This window comes from Balaenoptera musculus, chromosome 3, assembly GCF_009873245.2.
Source record: "Balaenoptera musculus isolate JJ_BM4_2016_0621 chromosome 3, mBalMus1.pri.v3, whole genome shotgun sequence".
NCBI classification, from domain to species: domain Eukaryota; kingdom Metazoa; phylum Chordata; class Mammalia; order Artiodactyla; family Balaenopteridae; genus Balaenoptera; species Balaenoptera musculus.
The window spans coordinates 154,562,254-154,576,774 of NC_045787.1; positions in this window are offsets into that span (position 1 = coordinate 154,562,254).

The following is a 14,521-nucleotide window of genomic DNA, read 5'->3' on the forward strand; positions in this document are numbered from 1 at the left end:
ACCTCACTAGTATCCTATCCCTTTCCCTTCCTCACCCTCCTTCCATATTCCCCTCTTGGGAAATCCCATTGACTTCTCCCTACCACTACTCCTGAGCCCCAGACTACCACCCTGTGCCATAGCCTGAACTAAGGACACCAGGGGACCATTTCACTGGCTGGCGAAAGTATGTGTGATTTATTAAGAAATATTTACCAGGATCTTTCAGATTGCAAAACACCGTGGTAGGGCTTGCTAGGAACACCAGAAAATATAATACCGTGGGTGGGACATCCAGGTAAGGAACACGGGGGTGCACATAGCTAATAGGTGATGCAGGGCAGCAAAAAAATAGATAACTAAAGAGGGATGCAATCAAGAGGGCTCTGGGAGGTTATTTGAGCTGGGGATACTCTCTGAAGCTCTGAACCAGCCCCTGGCCTTAGGCTAGAGAGGTGGTAGCAGGAATCCCAGTTCCTCCCCTGCCCCCGCCCCCCTGTGACCCCCACCTCCAAGTCCTCCTGTCCCCATGCTTCACTCTTCTGAAATCTGGCATGAGCTCTTCTAGCCAAAGCCTGTGTCTGCCCCATCTTGGTGTTCCCAGGGCCTGGCATATGGCACTCTCCACCAAACATCTGCCCACAGACTTGCTTTCACTTGTGCTACTCTTGGCACAAGTTTCCCCCCTGCTTAACCTGTTAGACTTCTGCCTGTGGCTTGAGGCCCAGCTCATGTGGAATTTTGACCAAAGGCCTTTCTGGTTCCCCAGCTCTCCAGCCAGGTCTGAATTAATCCCACCACCCAAGTTCCCCAAGGCTCATTTGACTTATTGTGGGGCTGGCCCAATATCACCCCTGGGGTCTTCCCTGACTCCATCTTACTCAACACCTAACATGGTACAATAGACATTGTGACTATATGTCACTTAATACAGTGACTATATGTCATGTATGGTCTAAAGTGGGACACTTGAGGGAATTCCCTGGTGGTCCAGTGGTTAGGACTCCGAGCTTCCACTGCAGGGGGTATAGGTTTGATCCTTGGTTGGGGAACTAAGATCTTGCAAGCTGCGTGAAAAAAAAAAAAAAAGTGGTACCCTTGAGTGTGAAAGGGGACAGATGTAACTCAGGACTGAAACGCACTGACCACACTATCCAGAGGGCTGTCATTGACCTGCCTCTGCCACAAGGGGGTTGTGTGCACATTGGATGAGCCACTCAGCTCCTCTGGGCTTTGGTGTTCCAGTCTGCAAGAAGTGGGGCTGAACTGGGTAGATAATCTCTGAATGTTATCTAAAACACTATATGGCCAGTGGAGGAGGTTGGGGCCTGTCAGGTGTTTTGGTGGAGAATGTGAGATAGTGGATGTGTTTGGGGTCAGAGCATGAGAACACCAAGGCTAGGGTTGATTAGGGCCCAGCCCAGAGGCAGTGGAGGGCTGCTGGACGTTTCTGCTTTGGGCATGAGGTGATGGCTGTCCACTGTGGGCAAGGAATTTGGAATGCTGGGCAGTGGTTTCTCCCTCCTGATGGCAGGCAGGTGGTGGTCACGACACATCAGGGATATACCAGCTTATTCATCAGCATAGCTGGGAAGAGGTGGTGGCAAAATGAGTTTCTTTCCCATTTAGGACAGAGGAACATTTTGATCTAGGATGGAATGAAAATCAGGGCCATGGAGTTTGGCAAAAGGAGACAAACCCTTCCTTAGTTGCTGCTTCATCTCACATGCCTTGTGTGCCACCATGTTCCTTTTCCCCTCTCCTTATGATTTCCATGATAACATGCAGAAGGGAAGGGTCCTCTCCACATCCAACAGGAGGGAATTTCAGTCATGCCTTCTCCAGAGGTGATGCAGGAATTCTTACAAGTGTTGGGGGGACTGGGGGAGGAGTGAGGGAATAGTGGAAGCTCCTGGCATGAAGGGCTTCCTGGCAGGAGGCTCTTAGGGCCTGCTGCTATTTAGGGGAGAATGAGAGGCCCTCACTTAACATCACCTCTCTCTCCTTCTTCTAACCTCAGTGTTGCCGCTGTGGTTTCAGCCTCCCACTCTCCTCGGAGAGAGAGGCCAGGAGCCCACCTGCCCCTGAACCCCAGGGTGGGAGTGTGAATTCCCACTCTCCTCCCATTTGGCCTTCTTCCAGCTGATCCTTACCCAACCTCTGTTTCCATGTTGGACAGGATTTCCAAAGCCTCAAATCACAAGCTATTGCTTCTCTCTCAAACAGTTGCACTTAGCAGAGGGACTGTGGCTACCCAGTAGGAAGGGACCTGTCAATAACAAGAAAGTCATGAGGCCTTAGAGAGAGGAAAGCTATGTCTTCACAGAACCAACAAAAACCAAACTCAAGGTTAAAAAAAGAAAAAAAAATGCAGCCAGGTATTTAGTTAACCAGCCATCTTAGGTATACTATTCGTTTTTAATCTGAATTGAATTATTTTTTTAAAATCTATTTTAAAGACACATCCAGAGAGAATGTGACAGGCAAAAAGGCAGAATCTGAGAGACAGGAAAATTGATCTGGACACATACATGGAAAGGGATAAGAGGAAACTGCAACTAGAGAAACCACAGGAATTGGAGAAAGTGAAAGAAGTGGAGTAGAAGAGAGGAAGTGAGATGTGAAGATAGCTGTGTGCACTCAGCTGGGGGAGGGACCACAAGGATAAGAAGAGGAAATCACCCCCAGGTGACTGAGCTAGTAGCAAAGATGGTGCTCAGAGGTGCCTGGACACTAATTGAGCCAAGTCAGATTTATAGCCCTCCCTTATCTTGACCTGTCTTAAGGTTCGTAGGAGTGGGACCATTCCTGGCGCTGCCTACCTTCTGTAGCCGTCTGCTGGCCAGAGATTTATGGCTCTGACGTCAGGGAAATTACTGATAAATCTTGTCTTAGACATGCAGCACCCTCCATTGGCTCCAACAGTGTTTGATATCCAGTAATAGAAAACCAGATCCTGTGAGTTGTTAAAAAGCAAAATTCAACTGAGTAAATTTTAAAGACCTTATTCAATGATTCATGAATCAGGCATTATCCCATCTAGCAGACGGAAAGGAGCTCCAAGGAGCTGTACAAATGAAAGACTTTTATAGGCAGAAGGGAGCAGGAGCAAGGAAGACATATTAGCAAAAAATGGACTGGTTGTGGCAAGGTCACCTTCCTTTAGGGGCTGCAGAGGTCTATCAGGCGGATTACTTCACTAGTGCTGACCAGGTAATTCCTGGTTGGTTTAAAAGTCCATTCCTGGGAGAGGCCAAAACTACTTTAAGTCCTTGGGGTTTAGCATAAGTGACTATATTTTGGGCCTGTTGTCTTGCTTTTAATAGAGTGAATTCAAGACATAGGCAGGGCCCATGGAAGACCTAGGGGAGAGGGGTTGCCATCCTAGGAAATTCTTGAATTCTTTCTTGGAAGTAGCTATGCTATTACCAGGTAGCAGAGGACCAAGGGGAATGTGCCTTAGGACATGCCCAAGGACCTCTTGGCAGCTCTGCACCATTAATTCCGTGAGAATATGTGTGCCTGGAACCCAGCCAAAGCTGAACAAGCCTCTCTAATCAAAATATTGTTGTTTTCTTGAGGACTTGTGGGTTCTGAGAATTTTGTGCTTCTTTGTGGGACATACTCTTTCAGTTATGAGCATGAAAATCTCAATGCAATGAGGACAGAAGAAATATTTGCTTCTCACCCGTCCTTCATCTTAAACATGGCTCAGTAGGGAAGCATCGCCCAGAGACTCTGGCCCAGAGGAGATTCTTCTAGAACCCTGGTTCCTAAAGTATATTCTTCAGACCAGCAACATAAACATCACCTGAAACGTGTTATAAATGCACAGTCTCAGGCCCCACCACCTTACACTAATCCCACCACTCCAGAGGTACTGGATCAGAAATTCTGGGGTGGCATCAAGGACCTGCTTAACAAGCCCTCCAGGTGACTCTGATGCTCACTGGAGTCTGAGAATAGGCAGGTATAGGGGATGTGGGAAATGCATACGGGGCACCTAAGACTTGCACTTCATTCACCTTTTATTTGCCAAAGTGAGTTACTTGGCCTAACTTCAAAGGAGTGGGAAGTGCAACTTACAATGTGCCCTGGAAGAGGGAGTTCTGGGTATTTTAGACCATAGATAGTGTTAAATAACGAAAATTAAACTGAGTAAATTTTCAAGATCTAATTGGTTTTATTGAACAAGTCATGAATCAGGCATCATCTCATCTAGCAAGTAGAAAGGAGCTCCAAGATTGGAAGAACTAATATTGTTAAAATGGCCATACTACCTAAAGCAATCTACAACTTTAATGCAATCCCTATCAAATTACCCATGACATTTTTCACAGAACTAGAACAAATAATCCTAAAATTTACATGGAACCATAAAAGACCCAGAATTGCCAAAGCAATCCTAAAGAAAAAGAACAAAGCAGGAAGCATAACTCTCCCAGACTCCAGACAATACTACAAAGCTACAGTAATCAAAACAGTGTGGTATTGGCACAAAAACAGATATATGGAACAGTGGAACAGAATAGAGAGCCCAGAAATAAACCCGCACGTCTATGGACAATTAATCTTTGACAAAGAAAGCAAGAATATGCAATGGAGAAAAGACAGTCTCTTCAGCAAGTGGTGTTGGGAAAGCTGGACAGCAACATGTAAATCAGTGAAGTTAGAACACACCCTCTCACCATACACAAAAATAAACTCAAAATGGGTTAAAAACTTAAATATAAGACATGACACCATAAAACTCCTAGAAGAGAACATAGGCAAAACATTCTCTGACATAAATCGTAGCAATGTTTTCTTAGGTCAGTCTAAGAAAACTTCTATCGCTACTTCCAAGGCGATAGAAATAAAAGCAAAAATAAACAAATGGGACGTAATAAAACATAAGCTTTTGCATAGCAAAGGAAACCATAAACAAAAGGAAAAGACAACCTACAGGCTGGGAGAAAATATTTGCAAACAGCGAGACTGGCAAGGGCTTAATTTCCAAAATATACAAACAGCTCACATAATTCAATAACAAAAAAACCCAAACAACCCAATCAAAAAATGGGCAGAACACCTAAACAGACATTTCTCCATCAGACATACAGATGGCCAATAGGCACATGAAAAGATGTTCAACATCACTAATTATTAGAGAAGTGCAAATCAAAACTACGATGAGGTACCACCTCACACCAGTCAAAATGGCCATCATTAAAAAGTCTACAAATAATAAATGCTGGAGAGGGTGTGGAGAAAAGGGAATCCTCCTACACTGTTGGTGGGAATGTGAATTGGTGCAGCCACTTAAGAAAACAGTATGGAGCTTCCTCAAAAAACTAAAAATAGAGTTGCCGTATCATCCAGCAATCCCACTCCTGGGCATATACCCAGACAAAACTATAATTCAAAAAGGTACATGCACCACTATGTTCATAGCAGCAGCATTTACAATAGCCAAGACATGGAAGCAACCTAAGTGCCCACTGACAGATGAATGGATAAAGAAGATGTGGTGTATATATATATATATATATATATATATATATATATATATATATACACACACACACAATGGAATACTACTCAACCATAAAAAAGAATGAAATAATGCCATTTGCAGCAACCTAGAGATTATCATACTAAGTGAAGTAAGTCAGAAAAAGAAAGACAAATACTATATGATATCACTTATGTGTGGAATCATGACACAAAAGAACTTATCTATGAAGCAGAAACAGACTCATAGACATAGAGAACAGAACAGACTTGTGGTTGTCAAGGGGGAGGGGTTGGGGAAGGAATGGATTGGGAGTTTTGGATTAGCAGATGCAAACTATTATATATATATATAATATATATATAATATATATATGATAAATATATATATAATTGAATCACTTTGCTGTATGCCAGAGACTAACACATTGTACACATTGTAAATCAACTATACTTCAATGAAATATATTTTAAAAAACAGTACAAAATTAAAAAAGAACGGAGCTCCAAGGAGCTGTACAAAATGGAAGGCTTCTATAGACAGAAGGGGGAAGTGATAAGGAAAGAGCAGATTACGTCTTCCTTTTGGAGATGGAAAGGTTCTGTGTGGCAGATCACCTCATTGGTGCTGACCAGAAAATTCCAAATTGACTGGTTAAGACTACATTCCTGGGGAAGGTTGAAACTGCAATTAGGTTAGATATTAAGCCATGGTTTGGTGATGTGGGCTTAGCACAAGTGACTCCATTTTAGGCCTGTTTTTTTTTAACTGTAGGAAAAAACAGTAGCCATGAACATTGTCAGGGGAGGTGACAGAAGCTTGGATTTGCTCTTTCTATTTTCATAATGCATTTCTGAAAAATAGAGCCTTTGGAGCATAAGCACAGTGTCATTATAATTTCTTGGTTTTATCTATTAGGCCAAATTAAAGCTTCCCCAATTACCTCATAAATGCCCCATTCACAGTGGGTGGTCTTCAGGGTCCAAATATTGCACTGGGGATGTTAAGTGGCTTTAGTCTGGTCTGTGTCTCTGAGGTTGTCATTTCCACGGATCAAGTGGGGACATTATTAACACACTGTGGAAAAAAATTTTCCACAGTATTTTATGGCAAGACAAGAAAAATTTAAACAAAAAAATTTCTCTGCCCTTTGGCCTCTTCTCTCCCCTCTCTGTGCATTGTGTATCTGTGTTATGCATCAACCAAACCTCTCCCATTGGCAGAAATACCTGCTCAACCCTGAAGAGCAACATTCTCCTAACATCAACAAGACAACTGCTTAAAAGATAAACCACTTTCTTGATTTTGTAAGGGGTCACATGACCCACTACTTCATACTTGCAGATTTGGATTGTGTAAACTGTTGATAATACGTCATTTCATATACAGCCCTCTGTCTCAAAAAACTTATATAAATGTGCTTTGACTTCTATTGGGCAGAGCAGTTCTCAGAGCTTTCTGAGATGCTGTTCCTAGGTTATAATCCTCAATTCGGCTCAAATAAAACTTTCCATTTCTTTCGTAGAGTGACTGATTAAGTTTTCGTCGACAACACAGATTCTGACTTAGTGGGTCTGGGGCCAGAGTGTCTGTGTCACACTTGGAAGAGTGAGGCCTTAAGTCCTCTCCAGAGCCCTATTGCAGTGCATGCAACAAAATTCCTGCTGGCAAGGAGCTTCCACCTAGCTGTGCACCATACTGCATGGTTTATGTTATTAAAAAGACCCAGGCCTGGGGAATATATTTGTGGACAAAGAATGTCACCTGCCATTTCAGTAAACAAAATATGTTGTGGCCATAAAGTCATCAGCCACTGCAGATGCCCCGAAGGTGCACCCTGAGGGGAACTGGAGAAAAACAGGACAGTTAAGGTGCATATCAAAGGAATAATTTCAATGAGCACAGACTTTTACATCTTCCCATATACAGAAAAGCAGTAAAGTCATTAACTTGAGATGTCTGTTTTTTGTGATTAGCAGTAATATTTTGATGTCCAACTACATTTTTTTTTTCGGCAAAAACTATATATCCTGGCTCCTTCCTTACCTTTTTGTAACAGTTTCTCAGAGCTATCTGAGAGGCTATATCTTGGGCTTAAAGTCCTCAGTAAGTCTGCCAAATAAATCATGATTCTCAGCTTTTAGGTTGTGCATTTTTTTCAGTCAGCATATTGATTTTGGCTTTTGTGATATTGTGATTTATAAAATATATAGATATACATTGGTCTTCCTCCTGTTCCTGGCACAGAGCTCCTAAAACTCTTGGAATTTCCTAAATGATAAGCGCTATAAACGTGTCTTTCATTATATTGATGAGGTGACTTTTGGAAAGCCTCTAGGTAACTCAAGGCTGGGGGCTGGTTGCCAGGGGAACCAACCATGTGATTAAAGAGTTGGAACTTTTAGTCCACCACCACCCCCACCCCCAATCCCCTAGGAGGAGAGAGGGGCTAGAGATTGAGTTCAATCATCAGTGGCAAACCATGGCTATGTAATGAAGCCTCCATAAAAACCAAACAGAATGTTTGGAGAGCTTCCACGTTGGTGAACATGTGGAGTTTTGGGAGAATGGAGATTCCAGAGAGCATGGAAGCTCTGCACCCCTTCCCACATACCTTGCCCTATGCATCTCTTCCATTGGCATTTCCTGAGTTATATCCTTTTCTAATCCAGTAAGTAAAATATTTATCTGTGTTCTGTGAGCTACTCTAGCACATTAATCAAGCCCAAGGAGGGGTCATGGAAACCCATCTATAGCTGATAGGTCAAAAGCATGGGTGACAACTTGGACTTAGGATTGGTGTCTGAAAAGAGGTAGGGGCAGTTTTGTAGGACTGAGCCCTTAACCTGTGGGATCTGGTGCTATCTTCAGGTAGATTGTGTCAGAATTGAGTTAATTCCTTAGTGATGTTGGAGAAAATACATATCAGAGGGACTTCTCTGGTGGTCCAGTGGTTGAGACTCCATGGTCCCAATGCAGGGAGCCTGGGTTCAATCCCTGGTCATGGAACTAGATCCCTCATGCTGCAGCGAAGATCCCTCACGTGGCAACACAGATTCCGTGTACTGAAACTAAGACCTGGTGCAGCTAAATAAATAAATATTAAAAAAAAAAAGAAAATACATATCAGAGGTTTGTTCCTCTAGAAATTATATTTTGATTTAGAAGAAGCCTAAAATTTTGCAAAATAAACTGATATATTAATAAAATTCTTAGAACCATATTGATTCATTAAATAACTAAAAAAAAATAACCCAATTTCTCGAATATATAGCAATATACTATTATTAAGATCCCTATCCTAGAAGACTTCTAATTTCAACTCAGACATGTGGAGAACTTGGAGTTCTTACAGTCCTATCCATACACCAAGAAAAAGCTGGACAAACTGAAAATCAATGACTTTTCTTGGACTCATCAGAGAACTGAGTTTCAGAGAAAATTGCCAACCCCAAATCTGGAGAGACAGGCAAATCAGAGGACATAGCCAAGATCTGTTAACCTGGAAGGCACTTGAGCCATAACCTGGTAGAAACACTTATATGGTATTTTTGATGAATTGCCTGAGTTTGAGTGTGGATCAGTGTGAGATTGAGAAACTCCTAGAGCCACAATCTCAAGGAACCCCTTACTCTTACGGGCTTCAACTCCAGAAATCCCAAGAGGTTTGCCCAGGGCATTCTACATAACAGACTACTATCCAGGGAAAACACATTACCAGAGCTTATTCCACCAGGGGAAGGACATTTTTCCAACCCCAGCTCTTTCTAGTTTTCCTATCTCACCTAAGGAGGGAGAGTTTTGAAGCTATAAAAGAAGAAACATTTGTGAAGGTCACAGGCTCACTAAAAGACTAAAATTTAATTGGAAGATTATAGCTTCTCCTCCCCACACCTTGCAACCACACCAATGTGCTCCAATATACTAATCGTAAATTACAGTTAAAAGAGCTACAAGACAAAGGCTCTCTCTGAGGAGGAATACTTAGGGAAGCCCAAAGTAATAAAGGTCACAAAAACAAGGAAACTAGTGGAATTTGAAGCCTCTAGTATCTATAAATTTAGAATACATTAAACAAAGCCCAACTCCAAAGCCCAAATCCTAGTCAGGTTAATTCAAATCCTCATACTAAAGGATTTACCTCAGTTCCTATTATTGGATAAAACATTTTAAGGTTTCTACCAAATATTACATATCATGCAAAAAGGCAAAAAAAGAAAAAAAAAACAGTCTAAAGGGACAAAATGAGCATCAGACAAGACTCATATGTTGAAATTATCAGAGAATTTAAAATAACTATTATTAACACATTAAGGGCTGTAGTGCAAAAGGTAGACATCATGCGAGAAGAGTTGGATAATGCAGAAGAAAGAGGGAAACTTAAGAAAGGATAAAAAAGAAAGGCTAGATGTAACAGAAAATCCAGGAGAAAGAATAAAAAGGGAAAGTGATGTAACAGAAATAAAGAATGGATCCTCAGTAGTCTTGACAGGGCTGAGGAAATGTGATCTTGAAGATAGGTCAGTAGGAACTTCCCAAATTGAAGTGCAACAAGAAAAAAGAATTGAAAAACATCCAGAACACCCAAGAACTGTGGGACAACTTCAAAGCATTTAACATATGCATATTTGGAATACCAGAAGAAAGAGAAGAGAAGGAGACTGGTGCAAAATAAGCACTTGAAGTAATAATCACCAAGAACTTTCCAAAATTAATGGCAGACATTAAATCATAATTCCAAGAATCTCAGCATCAAACAGAATAAATACCCAAAGTAACTACACTTAGGTATTATATTCAAATTGCAGAAAATTAAAGAGGAGAAAATCTTGAAAGAAGTCAGGAAAAAAGAAAACAAAAGCCAAACCAACCTACCTTGACTATAGAGAAACAAGGTAAAGAATTACAGCAACTTCTAATCAGAAACCATGCAAGCAAGAAGAGAGTGAAGTGAAATATTTAAAGTTTTGAAAGAAAAAAAAACCCTAGCATTCTATATCAACAAAATTATTTTTCAAAAGGGAAGGATAGATGAAGACTTTCTCAGACAACTGAAAACTGAGGTGATTCACCAGCAGAAATGTTAAAAACATTTTCTCAAGGTAGAAAGAAAATGATAAAGGATAATGAAGGATAATGAAACTTGGATCTATATGAAGAAAACAAGAACACTGCAAGAGAAATATATTAAATTAAAAGAAATCTTTTCTTGTAATTTATCTAAAATATAACAATTTGTTTAAAATTATAAAATAGCAACAATATATTGGATGATTAAGCATATGGATAACTCTGTCATCCATGCTCCTGCACTATGTATAAAGTGGAATAGTGTCATTTGAATGTGGATTTAAATTATTTAAAAATGTATATTGTAAGTTCTACAGCTAATTTTTTTATATTTATTTATTTTATTTATTTATTTTTGGCTATGTTGGGTCTTCATTGCTGTGCACGGGCTTTCTCTAGTTGCAGTGAGTGGGGAGCTACTCTTTGTTGCGGTGCACAGGCTTCTCATTGCAGTGGCTTCTCTTGTTGTGGAGCATGGGCTCTAGATGCATGGGCTTCAGTAGCTGTGGCATGCAGGCTCAGTAGTTGTGGCTCACAGGCTCTAGAGTGCAGGCTCAGTAGTTGTGGTGCACGGGCTTAGTTGCTCTGCGGCATGTGGGATCTTCCCAGACCAGGGCTCGAACTCATGTCCCCTGCATTGGCAGGTGGATTCTTAACCACTGCACCACCAGGGCCCAACAGCTAATTTTTTAAGGAAGTAGAAATGAGAGAGAAGAGATCAAATAGAATTATTTCAAATGCTCAGTTTACACCAGAGAGGGCAGATAAAGAAACCTCTAGCAATGACTAGAAAAAAGTTACAAACATGGTTGATATTAATTTAAATATGTCAATAATTACTTTAAATGTGAATGATCTTAGTATGCCAATTAAAAGACAAAATTATCTTTTGGATAAAAAAAAACACAACAAAACCCAAATATGTACTTACAAGAAACTCTTTTTAATATAAAGACCCTGATGACTTACAAAGTTAAAAGTAAAAGAGGGAGAAAGATATAGGATGCTAACACTAATCAAATGAAAGCTGGAGTAGTTATATTAATTTTAGACAAAGAGAATTTAGAACAATGAAAATTATCAAGAATAAAAAGGAGTAATATTATTAATAATGATAATGGGGTCAGTTCTCCAAGAAGACAGCAGTTTTAAACACGTATGTTACAAAAGAGTGTCAAAATGTGTGAAATGAAAACTGATAGAACTAAAGTAAATAGACAAATTCACTTTTATAGTTGAGATTCCAACACCTGCTGTCAGTAAGTGACCAATCAAGCAGGCAGGAAATCAATAAAGATATATTTGACCTGAATAGAACTATGAAGTAACTAGATCTAAGTGGCATTTTTTGAATACTCCATCCAACAACATGTCAAACTTGGGTGGAATATTCACTGAAAAAGACCACTTCTGGGTCATAAAAAGTACCTTTCCAGCAACTCCACTACTGGGTATATAGCCAAAATAATTGAAAGCAGGATCTTGAAGAGATATTTGCACATCTGTTTTCAAAACAGCACTCTTCACAATAGCCAAGAAGTAGAAGCAACACAAATGTCCATTGACAGATGAATGGATAAACAAAATGTGGTATATACAATACATACAATGGAATATTATTCAGCCTTAGAAAGGACATTCCGGCACATGATACAACACGGATTAACTCTGAGAACATTATGCTGAGTGAAATAAGCCAGTCACAAAAAGACAAATACTGTCTTATATGAGGTACCTTATGTGAGTAGACAAATTTATAAAATCAGAAAGTTGAATGGTAGTTTCCAGGAGGTGGAGAGAGGAGAAAATAGGGAGTTGTTACTGAATAGGTATAGAGTTTCAGTTTTGCAAGATGAAAAATTTCTGGAGATTTGTTGCACAGCAATGTGAATATGTTTAACAAAACTGTACTTTACACTTAGAAATGGTTAAGATGGTAACTTTTATGTTATGCACATTTTAATACTAACAAATTTGAAAGGTTAGAAATCAAAGTATAGTTTCAGACCACAATTTGTAATTATCAGCAATCAATAACAGGAAGCTGGAAAATCTTCATATATTTGAAAATGAAACAAAAATCTTTTACCCATAAGGGAAGAGAATCTGAAGAAGAATATATATATATATTCTGAATTGCTGTGCTGTACACCTGAAACTAACACAATATTGTAAATCAACTATACTTCAATTAAAAAATTATCATTTCAAAAAAACAAATAATCAATGTATTAAGAAGTCTAAAGAGAAATCAAAAATGTTTTTGAAATAAATGAAAATAAAATTTATCAAGTTTTGTGAGATGCAGTGAAAGTAATGCATGGAGGGAAATTTATAGCATTTAATGTATATATTAGAAAAAAATCTAAAATCAATAACTTAAGGTTTTCCCTTAAGAAACCAGAACAGAAAAGCAATAGCCTAAAGCAAGCAGAACAAAAGGAATAATAAACTATAAAATTAAAAATGGGAAACCAGTAGAAAACAAAATCAAAGGAAACCAAACCTGGTTCTTTGAAAAGATCAGTAACGTTGATAAGCCAGGCTAACCAAGAAAAAAAGGGAGGAGACACAAATTACCAATATCAAATGTTCATTACTGATGATCCCATGGACATTGGAATAATAATAAAGCGATACTATGAAAAACTCCATGCTCACAAATTAGATGATTTTAATGAAAAGAACCAGTTTCTTGAAAGATACAAATTGCTAAAACTCACAAAGGAGAAATAGATAAGCTGAATAGTTCTATATCTATTAAAGAAATGGAACAAATAATTATTAAACTTCCAAAAAAGAAAGCACCAGGCCCAGATGGTTTCACTGGTGAATTCTAACAAACATTTAAGAAAGAATATATAACAATTCTCCACAGTCACTTCCAGAAAATAGAAGCAGTGGGAACACTTCCAAACACATTCTATGAGGCCAGCTTTATCCTAATACTAAAACCAAATAAAGATATCACAATAAAGGAAAACAACAGACCAATATCTCTCTTGAACATAAATTCAAAAAATCCTCAATAAAATAGTAACCTATCAAATCAAACAAGGTAGTTATACACCACAACCAGGTGAGATTTATTCCAGGTATGCAAGGCTTATTCAACATCTTAAAATCAATGTAATTATTCACATCAACATACTAAAGAAGGAAAATCATATGATCATATTAACTGATGCAGAAAAACAGACAAAATCCAACACTCATTCCTGATAAAAATTCTCAGCAAATTAGTAATAAAGTAAAACTTCCTCAGTTTGACAAAGAATATACAGAAAACTTACAGCTAATATCATACATAATGGTGAAAACTGGATGCTCTCCTAAGAGCTGGAAGAAAGTGAGGATGTCTTCTCTTAGCACTCTTCTTCAAAACTGTACTGGAAATCCTAGCTAGTGCAATAACACAAGAAAAAGAAATAAAAGGCTAAAGATTAGAAAGAAAGAAATAAAACTATTTGCAGAAGATACAATTGTGTATATATAAAATTCCAAAGAATTGACACACAAAAAACCAAAATAATACAAAACAATTCATGGAACTAAGCAAATATTGCAAGATCACAGGATACAAAGTTAATATACAAAAGTCAATTACTAATCTTGAGGACATTATACTAAATGAAATAAATCATTCATAACAAAACAAGTATTGTATGAGTCCACTTATATGAGGTACCTAGAGTAGTCAAATTCATAGAAACAGCAAATAGAATGGTGGTTACTAGGGACCTGGGAGAAGGGAAACTGGGAAGCTATTACTTAAGTGTATAGAGTTTTTTTTTGCAAGATGAAAAAGTTCTGGAGATTGGTTGCAGAACAATGAGAATATATTTAACACTTGAAAATGATTAAGATGATATTTTATATAATTTACCATAATCAAAACATAAAAGTAAATGGTATTAAAAAAGAATTACAAGGGCTTCCCTGGTGGTGCAGTGGTTGAGAATCTGCCTGCCAATGCAG